The 21,201-nt window shown below is 38.2% G+C and overlaps 1 long non-coding RNA gene across 3 annotated transcripts in view; it reads right to left on the bottom strand.

The window, feature by feature from the left end:
• LOC123613429 (uncharacterized) overlaps positions 1–21,201 on the bottom strand; it is a 41,196-nt gene that overhangs the window by 17,721 nt on the left and 2,274 nt on the right. For all 3 annotated transcript variants that reach the window (XR_012508145.1, XR_012508144.1, XR_012508143.1), the window contains exon 4: positions 7,063–7,605. This is a non-coding gene — a long non-coding RNA (uncharacterized LOC123613429). The remainder of the gene's footprint in view (positions 1–7,062; positions 7,606–21,201) is intronic.

Consider the following 21,201-nt stretch of genomic DNA (forward strand, 5'->3'; position numbering starts at 1 on the left):
TTCCCTATTACAAAACCCCTCAAAATCTATAGCTATAATAATTTTCTGAAAGCTAGATTTTTTTTTTTACCCAAAGATATAGTTGGGCTAATTTGTTATTTTAAGGGCTGTGCTCAAAATGCAGATACAAAATAAAAATTAAACAAAGAAAAATGCAATTAAAATAAACCCTCTGCTCCAAATGCATATCAAGAAATTACTGTTTCTCTCCAAAGCAAGATTATGCCAGGCTAAATGCGGTGATTAAAGAGAGCCTTGTCCTCAAGGACTGGCCTGGCCGGAGGCAAGCTTGTGCAATAGGAAGTTTGTCCCTGGCACGCTCGCTTTCCAAACAGCTCCCTTTGCCCTTAGTGGCCACCTCTTGCTCTCAGGGTCTCTTTGTCCTTGGCTAAATTTTGCTCTCAGTTGGCAGCTAACTAATAGGTAAGAGGGTTTGTGGAGAAAACTGTGTTGCTAAGTATTTGCAACATCTTTATATGTTTCAACATTTTTCAGTTATTAAAAACAGGAAGGAAAATCCTGGTAGTAGAAAAATCAGTTTGGTCTGGGTCAGTAAACTTGTCTGGCAATTTAATAGAATCAAACCTTAGTAATTTTTTTTTTAGTATATATATACATGTACAGTCAGTTTACAATGCTGTGTCAATTTCTGGTATACAGCATAATGCTTCAGTCATACATGAACATACATATATTCATTTTCATATTCTTTTTCACCATAAGCTACTACAAGATATTGAATATAGTTCCTGTGTTATACAGTAGAAATTTGTTGTTTATCTATTTTATATATATTAGTTAGTATCTGCAAATCTTGAACTCCCAATTTATCTCTTCCTACCCTTTCCCCTCTGGTAACCATACGTTTGTTTTCTATGTCTGTGAGGCTGTTTCTGTTTTGTAAATAAGCTTGTTTGTCTTTTTTTTTTTTTTCAGATTCCACATATAAGTGATACCGTGTGGCATTTTTCTTTCTCTTTCTGGCTTATTTCACTTACAATGACAATCTCCAGGTCCATCTATGTTGCTGCAAATGGCATTGTTTTATTATTTTTTATGACTGAGTAGTATTCCATTGTATAAATATACCACAACTTCTTTATCCAGTTGTCTGTTGATGGACATTTAGGTTGTTTCCATGTCATGGCTATTGTAAATAGTGCTGCTATGAACAATGGGGTGTATGTATCTTTTTAAATTAAGGTTCCCTCTAGATATATGCCCAGGAGTGGGATTACTGGATCATACGGTAATTCTATTTTTAGTCTTGAGGAATTTCCATACTATTTTCCATAAGGGCTGTACCAAACTACATTCCAACAGCCACGTGGGAGGGTTCCCTTTTCTCCATAGCCTCTCCAGCATTTATTTTTTGTGGACTTTTTAATGATGGCCATTCTGACTGGTATGAGGTGATACCTCATTGTAGTTTTGATTTGCATTTCTCTGATCATTAGTGATACTGAGCATTTTTTCATGTGCCTATTGGCCATTTGTATGTCTTCACTGGAGAATTGCTTATCAAACCTTAGTAATTAACTTTGCATCATATTGTGTTAAAAGACCCTGAAGATATCTAAGCAGCAAAGGTGGAAGACAGAAGGTAAAAGTCAGTTGTGCTTTTGCAATTTTGTTTGCATAGGGTTGAAACAGTCATGAGATTCACCAGAATCTGGAAAAAAATGGCTTTAGTGGAGGGGGAAAACCACCACCAGGAAGACTGTAATCAGAAAGTTTTGGTCTTGTGGGGCTTCAGATATAAACTTCATAGGCTTAAACAGGGGGAAAATGGAGTTTAAGCACCAGCTACTGCCCACCTAGAGCATAAACAAACAAGCTGAAATATGGTGGGATGGAAAGCTTTAGTGTGTCCTCAGGCCAAATTCTATATTTAGAATTTGGAGAACCCTACATTTGATTAGACTCAAGAGTGAAAACATTAAGTCAGCAAAAGAAAAATGTTAGTTAAGTACGAATTTTTACTAAGATGTTATGTTCTTTTATATCCTTCTTTGAAATTGGATATTTTTCATAGTTAATTATAGCTGCAAGTTATAAATAGAGTTGTGTTTTCCTAATGAAGAGTTTAAATTGCTTGAGGTGGTTTTCTGGCTCTTTAGATGGGGATCTTCAAAATTCTTTGCATATGTAACCCTGAAAGAATTTTGAAAAACATATGGTTCCTTGAACATTTTACATTGACATCTAAAAATGTTTTATCTGAAGGTTGAATCTTTGCAAAGAATGTCCTTCCTGGTGTATTGTAATTTGAATATATACTTTAACTTTGTTTTTATCAAATCCTTGGAGCTATAGGTTTAGATCATTTAGTTTATAGAATAAGTTTCTTGAATGAATAGAAACCTTTTGAAGCCAGTCTTTATTGTCAAACCAATCAGCTAAATCAGACTTCCTGTCTATCATTTTAAAATTAAGCGATTAAGATAACATCCTTCTGAATCCTAATTCAATACAAGAGAGATAGATGAGAGGTAGAGAAGGCATGAAGACTTCCCAAGAGTTTGTTGCCTAGATAGAATAAGGCTTTAGTATTTTTTTACTGAGGCTTTCTTTGCTTTATTTTTGGGTGGGGAAGGGCGGATGGCCCCTCAGGGGCAGTACAAGTTTAATTATCTTCTTTTGAGTTGCCTCTGAGATTTTTATAGCCTGGAGCAATGCACCAAGATGAGATTCAGAGAGGGAGAGCAATGTATCTGTCTTCTGAGAGCTGGGAGAAGGGCGAATGTGAAAAGGGAGGGATTGGCAGGCCTGTGGAGGGGTCTCTCAGGAAAGGGGCCTGTGAAAGTTGAGAACTGGGAATTGATTGCATTAAAAACATCCAATCAACATGTGTTTGGGTAAAGTCTTCAAGTACCCCAGGAGTATGAAGACCCAGTTTGAAGCTGTCTGCTCTAAACCTTTTTGGGAATGGAAGTATATGTGGTCCAAAGATTCAAGATACAAGACGGCCTTCTTGGTGAGATGCTCAGACAGCATCGGGCATTCCAGAAACTCAGTAGAACAAAGGGAACTATTTTGTTAATGCTTCCTGTTATCAGAATAGTTTACATTCCAAGGCCTATTTCTCATACTTTGATATGGAGTTTTTAGAGATGAGAAAACCCCTAAGACACAAAATCATAAAGCTAGAATAGTGGTGAGTAAAAAGCAGTGAGATTGTTTACCCTTTTTTTTGCCTCTGCCTAAGTAGCATAAGGCAGCTTCTGATTTAATATTTCCACTGAAGGTTCAAAATTACATCATATTAAATGAAAATTTAAAGTAATACCACATGTCAGAGGGTCTGAAAGCATGCAAAAATTCCACCCCTCTTTGAGAACACCAATTGTCCAAAAATCTAAGCTTCATAATAGATGAGCTGCTATTTCAAAGGCATGCTTCAAAGGATATCCTTCAGCATTACTTCACGTTAAATATGTTTTCATTTTACAATTTGTTCCCACAGAGCCTGACTTTCCCTATTTTTCTCTAGGAATTGAAAAACATCCAAAAAAGGAAATCTAGCCAGGAGGAAGGGTCAAATCGCTACCAGAAGCGGATGTTTGTTGCTTTTGTTCTTTGGGCATCTGTGTCATTCATCTTCAGGTACAGTTTCCCTGTACAGTTCAGGTCCAGTTTCCTTTGGAGTACTCTTTCCCCCATCATAGAAACCAGCATGGGATATAGGTCTGGTCGGTCATCCATTCTCCTGACTGTACACTGGCCCAGTGGTAGGTACATGACCCAAGCTGGGCCAATTAGAGCCCTTCCCTGGGATATTTATATGAAATTGGGAGTACTACAATGAAGTTGCCCAAACACAAAAATGATGAGTTTTGTTTAATTTCTTATGGAAGATGATAAAGAATGGAGTTTTTCCACTGAGGTCTAATGTGGGTCAAATCTAGCAGGCCACACAGATACAGTGAACAAAGAATGACAGAAAGACACCAAAAAGTAAGGATAGAAAAATTGTAAAAAGGGCTTGAGCTTCTCCAGGCCCTGGACTAGTAGTCAAAGATTTACCTGCATCACAGGTACATCTGAAACGGGGTGGCTCCCAGTAACACATGAATGACAGGGTCTAAAAACCAGAGGTCAACAAGTAGAATTTGCTGGGACAGATGGCAACAAGAAGGTCCTATTATATAACTTTTAGGCACTGATGGAATGTCCTTCATTGAAAGGAACTGTGTATGGAAGGGAAGAGAGATACTAGGCTTTCAGAGGAGATGTAGGCAGGAAAGCTTTGCATAACTGGGACCAAACTGGGGTGGGGGTCATGTGTGGAGGGGTACTGAGGCAGTTGCAACACCTGTGCTTCAATAGTGCCACCATGTGGCTGTGACACCAGCAACAGCCAGGCTCCAGTCTAATATGCCACCAGCTGAATTTCTAATTTTCTCTCCTGTAAAGGACTAAGTAAGGTAACTGCCCAGTCCCTACGCTGTACAGCTTGTGTATGATGGGAGATGGGGAATGGTTAAGGAGAGGAGATTACAGAGAAGAAAGATTTTTCCCATGATATCAGAGAAGCATTGTTTGGACAACAAAAATAAGTGGGTCCTCATTTTGATCACTAGAAGTGGGGTTTATAGGTGTATTGGAGTTTGCTTGTGCCCATTTGCAAGAGCTGATTGTTACATTTTCAGGAATTTGGTTCCTGAGCTGGCTGTTAAGCAAAGCTGTCATGAAAAATTGACTGCATATGTCAAATTTAATGAGAGCAGATTTATTAGGAAAAGAGTTAGCAGATCAGGATGCAACTCCATTTGTCAAATCATAGTTCAATTGAGACCGCATGCTGGCTACAGATACAAAAGTTTGGCAAAAGCATTCTGTAAGAATCCATTGGCTATGTGGAAGTTACAATAAAAGTATTATATATTTTATTATTGTTTATAAATTGTGTGCTACACATCCTTTATGTTATAAAAATTTATAATAAATATATGTACACTTTTCTCCCTGAAGAATTGACAATTAAATATTTACTAGCACACCACTGCTTATAGGTTATGTATTTATAATAAATTGCTAATAATAACAAAATATGAATAATGCATCATTTCATTCCCCTAACACCCACTTAGTTCCAGAACAATACGACTCCATCCTGAGTCATACTCCATCAATGCTACAAAAAGTTCAGGCTGTTACCAACGCTTAATAAGAATACCCATTCAGTTGTTTCCTTAAATACTTCGGTGGTAAAGAGATAAGTGAATTCCTACCACATCTATGGTGATACTTTAAAACCTTCCTAAAGTGCTAAGTGACTAATATTTCTGGAAGGTGACATTTTATTTCCACCTACATAGGTCAAACTTACATAATTATATAAGAGGTTAGATCTCATCAATGGAAAAAGTAGACAGGTGAATTCCTGAAACTCTGAAAATAAGGACTAGGGAGAGGCTTCCTACTCGAATGGCAAACTGTACACATGTGTTTGGTCTGGATGCAATCAAAATGATAGAAAGGAACGAAAATCAAAAAAAGGAAATAAAAATCACATGAATGGAGAGAATAGAAAAAGAATCACCAACAGATGAAAGAGTTTAAAAATTTTATGGAAGTCAGAAAAGAGATGGAACCATGTGATGGATAAAACAAAGGGAAAGAAACCACAACCCAGATATAATCAAAAGGGGCTGCAGTGGGAGCAGGAATGAACGTATCCAGGAGAACTTCAGAGATTTTCTGGGGTTGAAAACTTGGAGTCAAACTGTCAAGTAAGCAATTGAACAAGATAAAGTCATCCCTTGGTTTTCAGGGAATTCATTGCAAGCCCGCCCCGCCTACCTCCACTCCCAGGGGATACCAAAATCCCTGGATGCTCAAGTCCCTTACAGTTGGCCCTCCATAATGGTGGATGCCAAAACCATGGAGAGGGAGGGGCCACTGCTAAGATATTTAAGGATGCAGAAACTCCCTTTCTTAGGAAGTTACCTGATGTATTTGAGAAAAAATGAGAAAGTGAGAAATTAGAAAGAAAATGACCTGGAGTACAGAAAACATGGACCTAACCCAGGGTTTAATGACCAGACATCCCAAATGACTGCTAGCACTTCAGGCCTAGGAATGTCTTTCCAAATTGGAACAAGAAGTCAGTGGGGAACAAAAAGAATGTTTGTAATTAGAAAGGAATAAATTCCATACTATAGATAGAATAATAAGGTGTTGGGAGATATCTGGATATTGTAAAGAAGGCGTGCATTCTTTTTCTCAAGAGAAAAAAAAAAAAGGCAATTAGAAAATTCAGAAAAACAACAACAAAAAAACTGAAATAAAGTTGTGGTCCAAAGAGTAAGCAATCTGAAATGCAGTATAATTTTGATCAATTGGTAGAGTATAAGGAAAAACAATCTATTTGGCTATTATGTCAAAAAGTCTATGCATTTTATATTTTAACAGCTATTGCCAAAATCTCTTCTAAAAAGGTTCTATTGATTTTGGCAATAATTGTTAATATATAAAATGTATACAATTTTTGACCCAGCTAGCCTACTCTAGGAATTTATCCTCAGATTTATGCTCATATCTTTGTTCAAATATTTAAATTTAAGGATGTTCATTTCATCATTATTTATAGTGGCAAAAAGTTAGAATTGGTTAAATGAATGTGGTACATCTATAAAATAGAATACCATACAACCTTTACAAAAGATGAGATAGGAGGTGGGTATAGCTCAGTGGTAGAGCACATGCTTATCATATACAAGGTCCTGGGGATTGAACAACGGAAAAAAAAAAGTATGAGATAAATCTATATGTATGACTTGAAATAATCTCCAAGATATAGAAAGTACAAAAAGCAAGATGTTAGAACAATGCGTATGTTGTACTTCTATTTGAGTAGAAACAAGGATACATACATGTACATATGTGAAACTTATCCTGTGGTTGACTCTGGAGAGGTGGATGATGTCTGAAATGAGATGGTCATTTTCTTTGACTGTCCTTCTCTGCTGCTTGAATTTTATCACATACTTGCTTGTAAAAAAATTTTTTTTAACTTTAAAATATTTTGAAAGTGAAATAAGATTAAAATTAACTCACCTTTTTGGTAAGATATGTTTGTCCAAAAGTAATAGATGATCAAACTTCACTTAGTTTTTACTGGCTCATGTAACTGGGAATTCATTGGTCCACACAATGGAAGCCTCGAGAGGGGCAGGCTTTGGGTTCAGCCTAGTGTGGCCTGTCAGGAGTGTTCTTCCTCTGTTTGTTGGATCCATCCTTGCACTGGCTTTTCTCATGGCAAAATGCTGCCTTCACATCTGCCATCCTCAATGCCCAGAGAAAGAGAATTTCTTCCTGTGATTCTCTTGTAAGAACAAGGCAAACTCTTTCTCAGGAGTTTTTTCATGTCTCTTCTCAATTCTTATCAGCTCAAACAGGTTTAATAGGTTCTTCCTGAACAATCCCTGGGGCAAAAGGAATGTCATGTGCAGATCAGCTTAGGTCTGAGTTTCAGCACCAGTAATGTATCAAGGGACATGGTATTATTCCTAATTCAAAACAGCCTTTCTCTGGAGCTGGGTGTGACGGTTTCCCTTGACGTACATGAAAAGAGTCATATTGGTACCTGAATTTAGGATGCTGTTAGGAAGGGGAGAGAGAGAAATGGAAATGAGTGCCTGGCAGGAAAACAACAATGACCAATTACTCCCACACTAATCTTCCTCAGTGCTGTTACAGAAGCCTTTCTACTATTGCCTTCACAAAATTATCCTCATTCATAAAATTATTGTCAAAGAAAATTAATTAATTTGCCTTCTGCAGCAATAAAACCTGGCAATAATGATCATGATAGGTCCTTTGAAAAGATATAATTTATAGGAAGCTGTCCCATTTGATATAGAACAGGTCATTTATTATATTATCCTATTGGAGGAATAGAATGGTATCTTTCAAGAATTTCAAACTTGGAGAGAATATAGAATAATGATGGTCATGATGTATGTACAATAATTATAAACTGCAAAGTGAAATTCATTAGGTTTAACTTTCCCTTACAAATGACTGGCTGAAAATAAACAATGTAAAGGTTACAGAAAGAAACCCACAAAACGCCTGACAAATAAAAGAATATTTCCTTGCTAATAACAGGATCAAGTTAAAATTACTGTGGACATCCTGTCTCTTCCAGATCCAAACCAATTTAGAGTAAATATTGGTATTCTCAAGGGAAGGAACAGACACTTTAAACATTCTGGCTAATCTGTTTTTCATAGTATACCTAGCAAAAGATGAGAGTCCTGAAGGACTGCAAAGTGCAGGTAAAGCTGAAAATTTAATGTGTGCCACCTACGAAACAGTTATTGTTTGGCCATACTTCAGGCTTCAGAGTCCAATCGTGTGGGTCTCAAAAAGCCTGAAGTTTCACCTGAACTGCATGGAAGTTTTCTAGGTAGGTTGCTGGAGTGGTGATTGAAGTTGTTGGAATGGAGAATTACTTGGACTGAAACCCGTAATTGTAGTGGGTATTTTAAATACTGGTTGAGTGGAGTCAGAAAAATTTCATAATGTGAAGGTTGCTCTATTAAGGGGAACTGCTCTATTAACAAGATGGCCTAAATCTGAAATATCTAGTATTTGGTTTGTGGATTCTTGGCCATGAGTTGAGAAGTGATGAGAAGTAGACTTGGACCTGGATGTGAAATGCCTATGGAAGGGTTAGGAGTGTGGTCCCCTGACAGCTGTGTAAGGAAGGAACATACTTGGTGGTCTGTGCTGTTCCACCACTTTGTGCAGGTGCATGATTGTGGGGGCATCTTGCAGGTGCATGGTTGTGTCCAGTGTTACATGAGCAGGCAGAGGTGATATATAAATTATCTTCACCAGTAGCCCTGCCACCCTGAGATGGGCAAAGAGAAAAAGGAAGGTTTATGATTAAATTGCATGACTAGCAGGCTTAGGAGGCGGGAAAAGGAATAATAGCTCCTTGGGGATCACTGACTTATCTTTTGGCCAAGAGTATCCTTTGAGTTTGTCTGGCTAATGAAAGAAGTTATGTTGCATGTGGGACTATTAGAGTCCCTAATGAGTCAAATTAGTCCTCCTGAAAGGGCCCCAGCGGCCCTCTCAGTTTGCATCCTGGCACAGCAGTAAGGCCTGGACCCAAGCTAATGTCTGCTGGGACATGTAACTGGCTACAGTTGCACAGGAGGCCTTCCTTATCCCTAGTTCACTGAGTTCTGCTGAGCATCGACAGATGTAAGAATCTTCTTTTGGTGGCACCCGATGGGGTTTGCCAATCCATTTGAGGTCACAGGACTGCAGAGGTCTTTGAACAGATGATCTGGGATGGGGGAGCTTTCTGACTTCTTGGTTTTAAAGCACATTAAAACCTAAAATTTACCATTGGAAGAGTTAAGCCATGGCCTTAATTTCTTTTCAGTAGGGTGAGGTAGTGAGGTTTATTTATTTATTCTTACAGGAAGTACTGGGGATTGAACCCAGAACCTCACGCATGCTAAGCATGCGCTCTACCACTTGAGTTATACCCTCCCCATTAGCCTTAGCCTTAATTTCTAAGGACCTATAACTGTTCAGTGATTCATTCTGAACTTACCAAGAGTGCTAGGTCTTTTTGACGTATGTCTTTAGGGGTTAAAGGTGGACTGCATGGTGAGGAACTGCTTTTCTGCCCTAGTAATTAAGCTCATCTGGCATTAATCTTTTTGAAACTACTGAGTGTACATCAGGGCACTTGCTCTGCCATTTTCTTGGGACAATGACATTGGAGACATCTGTCTCTACTGCCAACGAATGCCAAGGGGTAGCTGTCCAATATGGTAGCCATGGTAGCTACTGGCCATGTGTGGCTACTGAGCACCTTTCTTCTCTGAGATATCCTTGCCATGCTGTGGGGGCAGCTGGAGAGCATTTGCCAGTCTTGGCTCTATTACTTTAAGCATTTGATCCAGCTGTGCACCAGGAGGGGTACCCAGGATCAATCACCTCTGATCAAAGGCCTCAATGGGCTTTACTTCAGCCAGGTTCCTGGTTGGTTTCCCATTTCTGGTTTCCTTTCTCACTCATTGTCCAGTACAGACCTTTGGACTTGATAATTATATCTGGAAGCTCCAGCCTCAGACTCTTTACTCTCCCTCAGGGACTTTGCCATAAACCTGTTCTACCAGATCTCCTTCATTTGTGTGCCCTCAGTTATTTAAAAAAGTCAATATAGCAGACTGAGTGCTATCCTTTCAAAGGCCCCCTTACAAGCTTGGTCTGTGACTGGTGTCTGGAACTTGAATTTGGGAAAGCTTCCCATCACTCTAACTAATAAGAATGGCTCATTATATCTAAACTGTTCATATCAACAATGTGGTTTATGCTGAACACATGCTTGTGTTAGGCAGGGAACGCCTTTGTGACTGGTCCCCAGCTCCCAATAAAACCTTTGGGCACAGAGACTCGAATGAGCCTCCCTGGCAGATAACATTTCACATGTGTAAAATGCTGGGAAATTAAGCATGTCCTGTGTGACTCCACCAGCTGAGGATTCTAAGGAGCTTGTGCTTGGTTTTCTCTGGACTTGGCCCCATGTGCCTTCTACCTTTGCAGATTGTGCTTTGTATCTTTCTGCTGAAATGAATCACAGCTTGAGTATGGCCGTATGCTGAGTCCTGTCCTTCTAGTCAATCCCTAAACCTAGAGGTGGTCTTGGAGACCCCTGACACATGAGGTAACACAGGACCCACTAGAGGGATACTTCAATGTAAGTGAGTTTTGGTTTGATTTTCTTTCTTAAGGAGTTATGGGTTTCTTTCTTAAGCCCCTCGATACACCTAACATTACAGAATGTGACTGGGCGATCCAAAGCACTAAAGCTGAGACTGACTAATAGTATGTAGAAAATTGGCAGATGACGGAGACCTCTCGAAAGACACCCTCTAGGAAGGGTACACTCAAGAGTGGCCAGTGGAGGAAGGCCAAGGAGGTTTTAGAGGATTCAGCATGGCAGAAAGACACACAAACCAGAGATAAGACCCTCCTTGAACAGAATCCAAGGCCATGTCCCAGAAACGGGAATAGAGAGACAAGGGCTAGTCTTTTCTCAGTCACAATGACAGAGCAGGTTAAAACAAGAAAGAAAACAAAACAAAAGAAAAAAACTAGTATCAGCCCAAGGAAAAACTTCTTTCTAAAGAAATACTGTTCTTGATAAAGCTGCAGTCAGAAGTTACTTTAGGGACAAAATGTTCACAAATTGAAGAGTAAGAAAGGACAGAGGGAGTTACTGAGAAGAATTGTCATTTTTCTGTTCTAGAAAATGCAAGTTGTTTATGTATTTCTATGTTAAAGGTGAATTAGGTTTAGCACTGAATATTTTTAAAGTATCAAAGATTTAAAAATATACTAAACAAAGCCCTACTAGGCCTCCTCTGTTTTACTGTCTTACAGGAAACAGGGTTTAAAGTCCCAGTGAGAAGGCAGCCCCTGATTTTTTGAGAGACGTAATATGAAAATACACTTTGTGATCAGATGCCTGTTCTTAGTTCTGGGTCTAGTCGCTAGCTATATGATCTTGGACGGAAGAATAAACTCTTACTGCCCTAATCATCTCATCTTAAAATGCAAATAATAATGGTAAATACTTCATAGGGTTGCTGTAAGAACTACCTGAATTAATCCACATAAAAAAACTTACAGTGCCTGGCATATAGTACGTGCCCAGGAAATGGTAGATGTTATTATTATTGTCATAAGACATGCTTCTAGTGCTCTTCGAGAGTGAGTTTACAGGATGTTCTAAATACTGGAAGACTATAAAGATATGCTCTGATAACTTGTAAATGAGATAAAATAAAACCTCTAAGAATTTAGCCATAAAAATGAATTAAAAATGAATCACCCAAAGGATAGCTTGAAGGCTCAGTAAATTTCAGTATAACCAGTTTGAGGTCACTACCATATCTTAAGAATGTGTCAATCAAAAAGACAAAACAAAAAACAGTCATTCATCTGTGAGAGGATAGAACAGTAGTCCCAGGCCTTTAGCTTTTATGACTCAGTTAAAAAAAAAACAGGAGGACCTGATAAAGTGCTGCCAACTTTTCAATTTACCAAAGCCTGGCATGAAAAAGACCCACCAGTCTACTGCCACCATCATGACATAAAAGGAAAGATGTTTTACTACCAAAAACTAATAGCATATTCTCAGAACAAAGGGAATTGCTCCCTGAAAGTCCACTAATTCAGGGAGAATTTTTTTTCTTCCAAAACAGGTGAAAATCTCATTAAAAACCAGGAACACTCTTTTGGACCAGCCCTTGGGATAAGAAAAGAGGAAACACAGAGACAAACATTGATAGTGCCTATTCCCAGGGGAAAAGGAAACCTTACTGTCAGTCTTTGATTGATTCCTGGTCCCAGTGGCAACATCACTTCTAATGTGAAATAAACATAGGAGATTTGGCCATTTGATTTTGAGTACTTCCTGTCACTATAGTCACAAAAGTGAAAGGACATTCACTAGACATTTGATTCATCAGTTTCTCCTTGTTTTGACTTCATGCTCACGAAGCAACCCTCTCAGTTCCATGTAGGTCTGCCTCGGGGAGAGGATGAGTTGACTCCATGAACTTAAAAAATTTCTGAAGTCACTGAAATGGTTTCTGATGATTTAGCTTTCTACATAGCTTCATAGCTGGGGAGAGAATGAGTTAATTATACTTACAGGGGTGTTGCTTTTTTTATTTCTCCTAGGAAATTAATACATTTGCACTTAGGTGTCTACTTTGGTCTCTTGTGCATTTGAGACTTGTCCCAGTCTCAGGGCCCAGTCACTCCTGGACACTGAGATAATGAAATTTCTAGGCAATGGAAGCAGCTGGTTTTCATGCAGATAATACTATACTGTTCTATTTTCAGAGTCATGTCTGTCTACTCTACTGATGTTTACAAGGAACAAATAAAGAATGACAATGGCTTTATAAGTCAAGGTACAAACTGAGCTGCTGCAATAAAGAGATTCCAGAATATAATCAGACTCCTGAATATAGTCACTCCAACAGTCTAGGGTAAGCAGTCCAGGGCTGGCCTTGTGGTCCTGCTCCACAAGAGGTCCAGGTTCCATTGAGACCTGAGCATTTTCCATTTTATCATTTCACCATCTCCTTGGCTGTTGTCTTTATGCACAGAGTTGCGACTGGGCCCCTCCATGTCCGGGCAATAGGAGAGAAAATGTCCAGGGCATGGGAATCCAACTCTAAGGAAAGACCTGGATGTGCACCTATCACTTCTGCTTGTATCCTGTTGGCCCAAATAGAGTCATACAGCCATAGCTAGCTGCAAAGGACACTGAAAATGTTCTGCTCAGTTTTATGCCCCATGACCAAAAATATACAAAACACTAACTTCTTTGAATATAATTTGTCAGAACCAGGAGATGATGCTTTGAAATGTGCCCTAACGATTAATTTGTAAAAAAATTTACATCGTCAGGACACACTATGGGCCTGTGGCTTAGTTTAAAAAAATTAGCCCCAAGTTGTTCCTTTTAAAACCTCTTTTAAATTGCAAAATGAGACATATAAAAAAGTATATGATATATTTACAAATATCACAATAATCTTATTACTATTTAAAGAATAATAATGAAATGAACACCAGTATCTATCACAAAGTTTAAGAAACAGAACTTTGCTAATGGTTTTTCAGGTTTCCGTGTGCCTCTTCCCCATCAACCTTGCCTCCCTTTCCTCCCAATCAGAGGTAACCTCTACACTGAAATCTGTGTTAATCATTCACTTGCTTTAGTATAGTTTTACTACATGTGTATGTATTCATAAAAAGAAATACTTTTTGCATTTTTGACTGTTTTGAGCTCTATATAAAATTATTTATTCTTTTGTGATTTGCTCTACTTTGCTTTTAGGGTCATGCATGTTGACAAGAGCAGCTATATTCCATTCATTCTCACTGCTGTAATGATGTTCCCTTTTATACCCAGACCACAATGTATTCACATGTTCCGTTGAATATCTGGGTTGTTTCTAGCTTTTTGCTGCACAGGGCTCCTAATGGACATATAGATGTTTTCCTTAAGCTAAGTATTTAAGAATGGAATGACCAAGTTTGCGCAAATTTCCTAGGTAATGTTGAATAATTTTCCAATGTTGTTGACCCAATTTATACTCCTAGCTGTGTAAGAAAGTTTCTATTGCTTCATCTCTTCATTGTGATTGTAATATGCATTCTGTGATCATTAATGAAGTACTTGTTCATATCTTTTACCTATTTTTTCTATCGGTTGTTTCATATTCATTTGTGGGATTTCTAAAAATAGATTTTGTATATTGTTCCTTTGATGATTTTATGTGTTGCAGATATCTCTTTCCAGTGGCTTGTTTTTTCACTTTCTCTTTGGTATCTTTTGATGAGTAGAAGACCTTAATTATAGTACTGTTGAATATATTAATACTTCTCTTTGTCATTTGTGCACTTGTGACTTGTTGAAAAATCCTTTTTTATCCCAGAGTCATAAAGGTATTCTTCCATATTTTCTTCTAATAACTTTAAAGTTTTGCCTTCCATGTATAGGTCTTTGGTTTGTCTGGAATTGATTTTCATGTATGATGAGGTAGGGAAGGTGAAGAAAAGCAGAGAGAAGAAAAAATATCTATAATCCTATGTTTTTCCCTATGTGTATATATATACACAATACAAAATTATAAAATATTGCAATAACAGTTTTGTGTCCTGATTTTTTTCACTTAACATTATATCATGAGAATTTTCTTATAGTATATTACTAAAAATTCTTAGAAGACAATATTTTAAATGTTTTAATAAACATTCATAGATGTATTCTAATTAGACTTACTAGTTAGAATTAGGTTTGCCTGTGAGTGACCCAGATCCCAAAATAAGTGACTTGAAAAAGACAGAAGTTGCAGCAACATGGATGGACCCAGAGAATATTATGCTTAGTAAAATAAGTCAGACAGAGAAAGACAAATCCTGTATGTTATCACTAACACGTGGAATCTAAAAAATACAACAAACTACTGAATATAACAAAAAAGAAGCAGACTCAGATATAGAGAACAAACTAGTGGTTACCAGTGGGGAGACGGAAGAGGAGAGGGGCAATATAGGGGTAGGGAGAGAAGAGGGACAAACTACTAGATATAAAATAAGATGCAAGGATATACTGTACAACATAGGGAACATAGCCAATATTTTATAATAACTACATGTGGAGTATAACCCTTAAAAATTGTGAATCACTATGCTGTATACCTGAAACATATAATATTGTACAACAACTATACTTCAATAAAAGAAAAAAAAAACATTGGAAACAAACAAATAAAAAACGCCCTTGAATTTACTTCCTGCTAATTTCTCCTTTCCTTCACAGGCCAAGTTTCCTGGAAAAAAAAAAACCAACCATATTCATTGTCTCCATTTGCCCATTTTGCCATATGTCCTCCATCTATCGTGATCTGGCCCCACCATTTCATTGCTACTCTCCTTTATTAAAGGCAACAATAATTCTTAGTTGCAAAAGCCTAGAAATATTTCTCTTTGCTTCTCATGCTTCTCCCTTGATAAGAACTGGAGCTTATGAAATATTCCTTCCTTGAACTGTTCTCCTGCTTTGACTTCTCCGACGTCACTCTGTCCTCATTTCCCTCCTTCTCTGGACTCTCTCTCTTGGTCTTTATATATGCTCTAATTCTTCCACCCACCCCCTGGAGTGTTCTCTGGAGTTTTATCCACTGTAGAAATGTTCTGAGGGATCCCATCTACACCTAAGACTTTCATTATCGTCTGTTAGCCCATGGCTTCCAAATGTATATGTCTAACTTAAACTCTCCATATGGCAAACTGGCCTTGGACATGTCCGCTTTATTTATTTATAGATTTATGTATGTATGTGTTTATTGGGGGGGGGGAATCAAAATTTACTTATTATTATTATTTATTATTTTTACTTAATGGAGGTATTGGGGATGGAACCCAGGACTTCATACATGCTAAGCAAGCCCTTTACCACTGAGCCATACCCTCCCTGCTGAACACGTCCACTTCAAATTCAACACAACCCATTTTTCTATCGTGGGAAATGGCATTTTCATCTACCCAGTCATCCAAGCCAAAAACCTAAGGGTCTACCTGATTATTTCTTCTCTTTCAAGTGTCCTTCAACTTCTGGAAGTAACCGGTACTATCAATTTTGCCTCCCAGGTATCTCTCATACCTTCTTTCACTCTATGTCCACAGTCACATGACTAGTTTCTGAGCATTTCTTATGTCTTAGTTTTACCTTATATGGTACTCGCTCTCAATATTCATTCTGCAGCCAAATTATTTGAGAAAATAAAAAAATACATTCAAATGCTCAATGACTCACCCCAGGAATTACTTTTGAATGAGGCCTGGGCTTTGGTATTTTGGAAAAGTTCTATCATTCATTTGGGATTGTAAACCATGTCTTTACGATTTCACAGATGAATTGGCCCATATAGAAATAATCTGACTAGGAAATATCATTGTGACCAAAGGCCACCAAAATTATGTTATGGGCCTCTGGTAATTACATCCTTAAGCAAAACTAAATAAACAAAAGCAAAACCAAAAACCTGTTATTTTTGTTTTAATTGATATATCCCAAGCTGTATCAATTTTAACAAAAATGACAGGGGTTTTGGACAAAGGTGATGCACTGCATCCTCAATAACAAAAGGGCTAATACTAGTTATATAAGCATGACATGAATATAGGGGAATGTGTGACTTGTTCAAAGACAGGCTGATGCCAATTTTTAGAAGCAGTGTTTACATTTTGGGGCCCAGATTTTACTTGGCGTTCCAGTTTAACAGCCTGTCTAGAGTTGTGTTCATGTGCTAATTTGCTCAGTCACTGAGGCTGACAGCCATTGTTATTCTGTAGCCTTTCAGCCCTCTTTGGGTTAAAAAACAGTACCTACCTTTTCCTCATCCACTACTCTCAAGTCATTTGGTTTGAGTGAGAATGAACTGAGCTTCAACTCCAGAAATGGGCCGTAATTCCATTACCTTGGCCATAGTAGTCAGTCCAAAGATAAGCTAGAATCTGATCAGAGGAGGAGTTCTGTGAAGAAGAAAGTTTCCTCTCTCTTCCAGGAGGAAGAAGGTCTTATACAGCCCAGGGATGGTGCCAGATGAGAGGATAAGCAGCTACAGCTATCAGTAACCGTTATGGGAGTAACTGCAGCAAACAGGGTATGATGCTTGAAGGTGCAGCAGCTCTGCAGCGGGCAGAGAGGAGACACAGAGAACAGGTCTGTCTTAAAGCCAGGCCCAACAGGCTCTTTTCCGTAATGGGAACCAATACATTTCTTTGATTTATTTAAGCAAATGAAAATTTTAAATCACTTGTAACCTGAAGTTTGAATTGATAGGCTGTCTTTATTTGAATTAAAATAGTCAATATTGGTACACCTTCCTGTCTAATATTCTTTTTTTGTTGTTGCTGTTGTTCTGTGGGGGGAGGCAATTAGGTTTATTTATTGAATTATTTTTTTAATGGAGGTACTGGGATTGAACCCAGGACCTCATGCATGCTGAGCATGTACTCTACCATTTGACCTGTACCCTCCCCTGCCGTCCAATATTCTTAATTCTTCCTATTACTTTAAATAGCTCCCAAAAATGTAACCATGATTCTGAATTTTTTTTTCCAGAGGTGATGGAAATCCAGGTCCCTGACTGAGAAACAGAATTATTAGGATGAAGTATAATGAGGATTTTGTGGATTTATAGCACCTTTCCACCCCAGACACTATTGAAAGAGATAAGATTCAGTCTAGTTACTATTATGTCATATTAAAAAGTGTGTAGTATGTGCTCCATAGTATTTATGAGCAGTAATATGTTTATATGTTTTATAAAACAGATCAAAGGAATATAATTAATTAATCTGATGAAATGTTTATATTGAATTTACATGTTAAGGACCATAAAGTAAGTAAAATAATTATGAGTATAAATTAGATTGTATAATCATAATTATTGGCAGACTCAACGAATATTTATTTCATGGTAATTAAATTTATTCAATAACATTGTGTAATCCATATTTACAAGGTTTGATAATTGTTGCCCACCACAGTCAAAGGTAGACATGTCACTGGAAAATACAAAACACTAGGTATGTTCATTGCTACTGGAATATCATTGCTTCCAAGCCTTCTCAGATACCAGAGCAAGGAGCCATACGTACGTATACTAACCTGCGCATATATGTACCTGTTGATAAATATTTCTATACATGACAAGCTCTAATCCATTTCAATAAATGTATAGTATGTCCTTAGGAATGCTCGCAATTTGGGACACAATTCAATCATTTTATCAATGTTTTATCAGTGTATCCAAATCCATTGTTCTTCCACACCCACCTATCCCCAGGTTAAAAGACTACATTTCTAATCTTTCTTTGCAGCTAAGAATGGCTAAATGACTAAATTCTGGCCAGCGGGGGAAGGGAAATTGTGTAGTAGGACTTACAGGAAGAATTCTGAAAATGAGGACAATCCACTGATACACCCTTTTCCTTTCCTTTTTCCCTTTCTTTTCTGTTTTCTGGAACCACCAGCAGCCACTCTGGATCATGAAATAATCATGAGGCTACATACCAGCGCCACATAGTAAAACAAAAAGAGGAGCCTGGATCTTTGATAACTCAGAGCTTCCATAATGACCCTGGTTTGCCTACATCTAGACTTCTCTTCTATGAGGATAAACCAGACTGCTATCACTGGCCTTTTTGTTTCATTTCGCCAAACCTGATGCTAACTGGTATAATTATTTTTCTTTTTTGGGGGGGGGGCAGGTAAATAGGTTTGTTTGTTTATTTAATGGAGGTACTGGGGATCAAACTTCATGCATGCTAAGCACACACTCTACCACTTGAGCTATACCCTCCCTCTAACTGGTGCAATTTTTGAAAGTATCTTTGGATATAGTTTCTTAATCAAACGTGATCATTTTCTTGACTGCTTGCTTATTGTCTGCCTCTCTCCTCCTCCCCCAAAAAAACTTCTTGAGGAAGGTCATTTGTTTATTTTTTTTCCCTTCCAGTTTTATTGAGATATAATTGACACAGCACCATGTAAATTTATGGTATATAGCATAAGGATTTGAATTATATATATCATGAAATGATTACCACAATAAGTTTTGTGAAGATCCATCACTAATACAGATGCAAAATAAAAGAAAAATGAAGAAAATTTTTTTTCTTGTAATGAGAACTCTTAGGATTTACTCTCTTAACTTTCATATATATCATATGGCGTGTAAACTGTATTTATCAAGACATACATTACATCCCTAGTACTTATTTATCTTATATTTGACTACCTTCATCCAGTTCTCCTGTCCCCCACCCCCTGCCTCTCTTAATCACAAATCTGATCTCTTTTTCTATGACTTTGTTTTTGAAGTATAATTGACCTACAATACTGTGTTAGTTCCGGGTGCACAGTATAGTGCTTTTATTGTTCTATACATTTCAAAATGAACACCATGATAAGTCTAGTTACCACCTGTCACCATACAAAGATATTACATAGGTTTTGACTATATTCCCCACAGTGTACATTTCATACTTGTGACTCATTTGTTTTGTAACGGGGAGTTTATAAGAGGAAGGTCATTTAGAATTGAGTCCTAAAGAGTGTGGTAGAGAAGGGATACCAGAACTTGTTGTGGAAAAGAAATTGAGAGACGGAGGGAGAGAGAGAGAGAACCTGGGAGCTCAGTGATCTGACAAGAGACAGTACCATTTTATCATGGAGGTGAGAGATTAACAGTAATAGCTTGGGGACAGATGTAACAATAATTAGATCGCACTGGCTTTGTTGGGAAAGTCTTTTTTCCTCTTTCCTAAATTCTGAGGATATGAATATTAGATCAGTTATGATATGGATCGCTGAAGCCATGTTTTTTTTTTTTTCCAGTCTATTTTCCTCTCTGTTGTTGAGATTGGGTAATTTCTATTGTTCTAGCTTCCTGTTCACTGATTTTTAGCTCCATTCTGCTGTAGAGCTCATTCGTTGAGATTTGTTGTTGTTTTTTAATTTCAGTTATTACATTCTTCAATTCTAAAATTTCCATTTATTTCATTATATCTTCTATTTCTTTGCTGAGACTATTTTTTTCCATTTGTTTTAAGTGTGTTCTAATCATTCACTGAAACATTTTTCTGATGGCTGCTTCAACATGTTTGTCAGATAATTTTAACTTCTCTGTCAGTTTTGTATTGACTTTTTTTCCCCACTAGTTTGCAGTCTTCTTGGTTCTTGGTATGATGAGTGATTTCCAATTGAAACACGGATTTTGGGGTATTATAACACTCTGGATCTTATTTTAATCTCCTATTTTAGCTGGCTTTTTCTGACACTGCTCTGGCAAGGGGATGGAGGAGAGGCACCACTTCTGTTAATGCCAGGTGGGGACAGAAGTCAGGTTCCCCATTTTGCCTCTGTTGACACCAATGCGGTGGGTGGGGGTGGGAATTTCAACTCCCCAATCGGCTCCCACTGGTACTCCCCTAGCTGAGAGGGGTAGGAATGCTCCCCATGTAGCCTCCATGATACTATGGCAGGGAGGGGTGGCCTTCTTACCCCTGGGTAGTGGTGGAAGTCCAACCTCTCCATTAGGCCCCTCTGACTCCACCCTGGCCAAGAAAGAGAGGGGTGCCTCATTACTGTCAGGTAGGGCTGGAAGTCCAGGCTCCCTACGTGGTGTCCAATGACACCTTGGGGATAGGGGTGGGGAGCGTGTGTGTATGTGTGGATGGGTACTCATTACCATCCAGCAGTGGGAAAAGTCTTGTCTCTCTACTTGGCCTTCTCTGACACCACATAATGGGGTGGAGGTGTAGAGGGACTAGGGTGTTCAGACGTTGGGGTGTCTCATTATGGCCTTGAAGTGTGGAAGCCTTGATCCCTCACAAGGCCTTTGCAGGCTAGGGTGGAGGTGGGGCCACAGGTTTGTATTATGCAGTGTTTGTCTACAGTAGTGTGGTTATTTTCTAAAGGTTATCTGTCTTGCTAAGCTGCCTCTTTTTTGGTCTTTTGGCTAAAGAGAGCAGCCTTTTACTGGGACATTATTGTTTGTGCCTCTTGGCAATTTTAGATTTCTGGTTTTTGGTTCTTCAGTACCCGGTATGTGATATAAAAGGCTAAAC

Source organism: Camelus bactrianus, chromosome 7, assembly GCF_048773025.1.
Source record: "Camelus bactrianus isolate YW-2024 breed Bactrian camel chromosome 7, ASM4877302v1, whole genome shotgun sequence".
Classification (NCBI taxonomy): Eukaryota; Metazoa; Chordata; class Mammalia; order Artiodactyla; family Camelidae; genus Camelus; species Camelus bactrianus.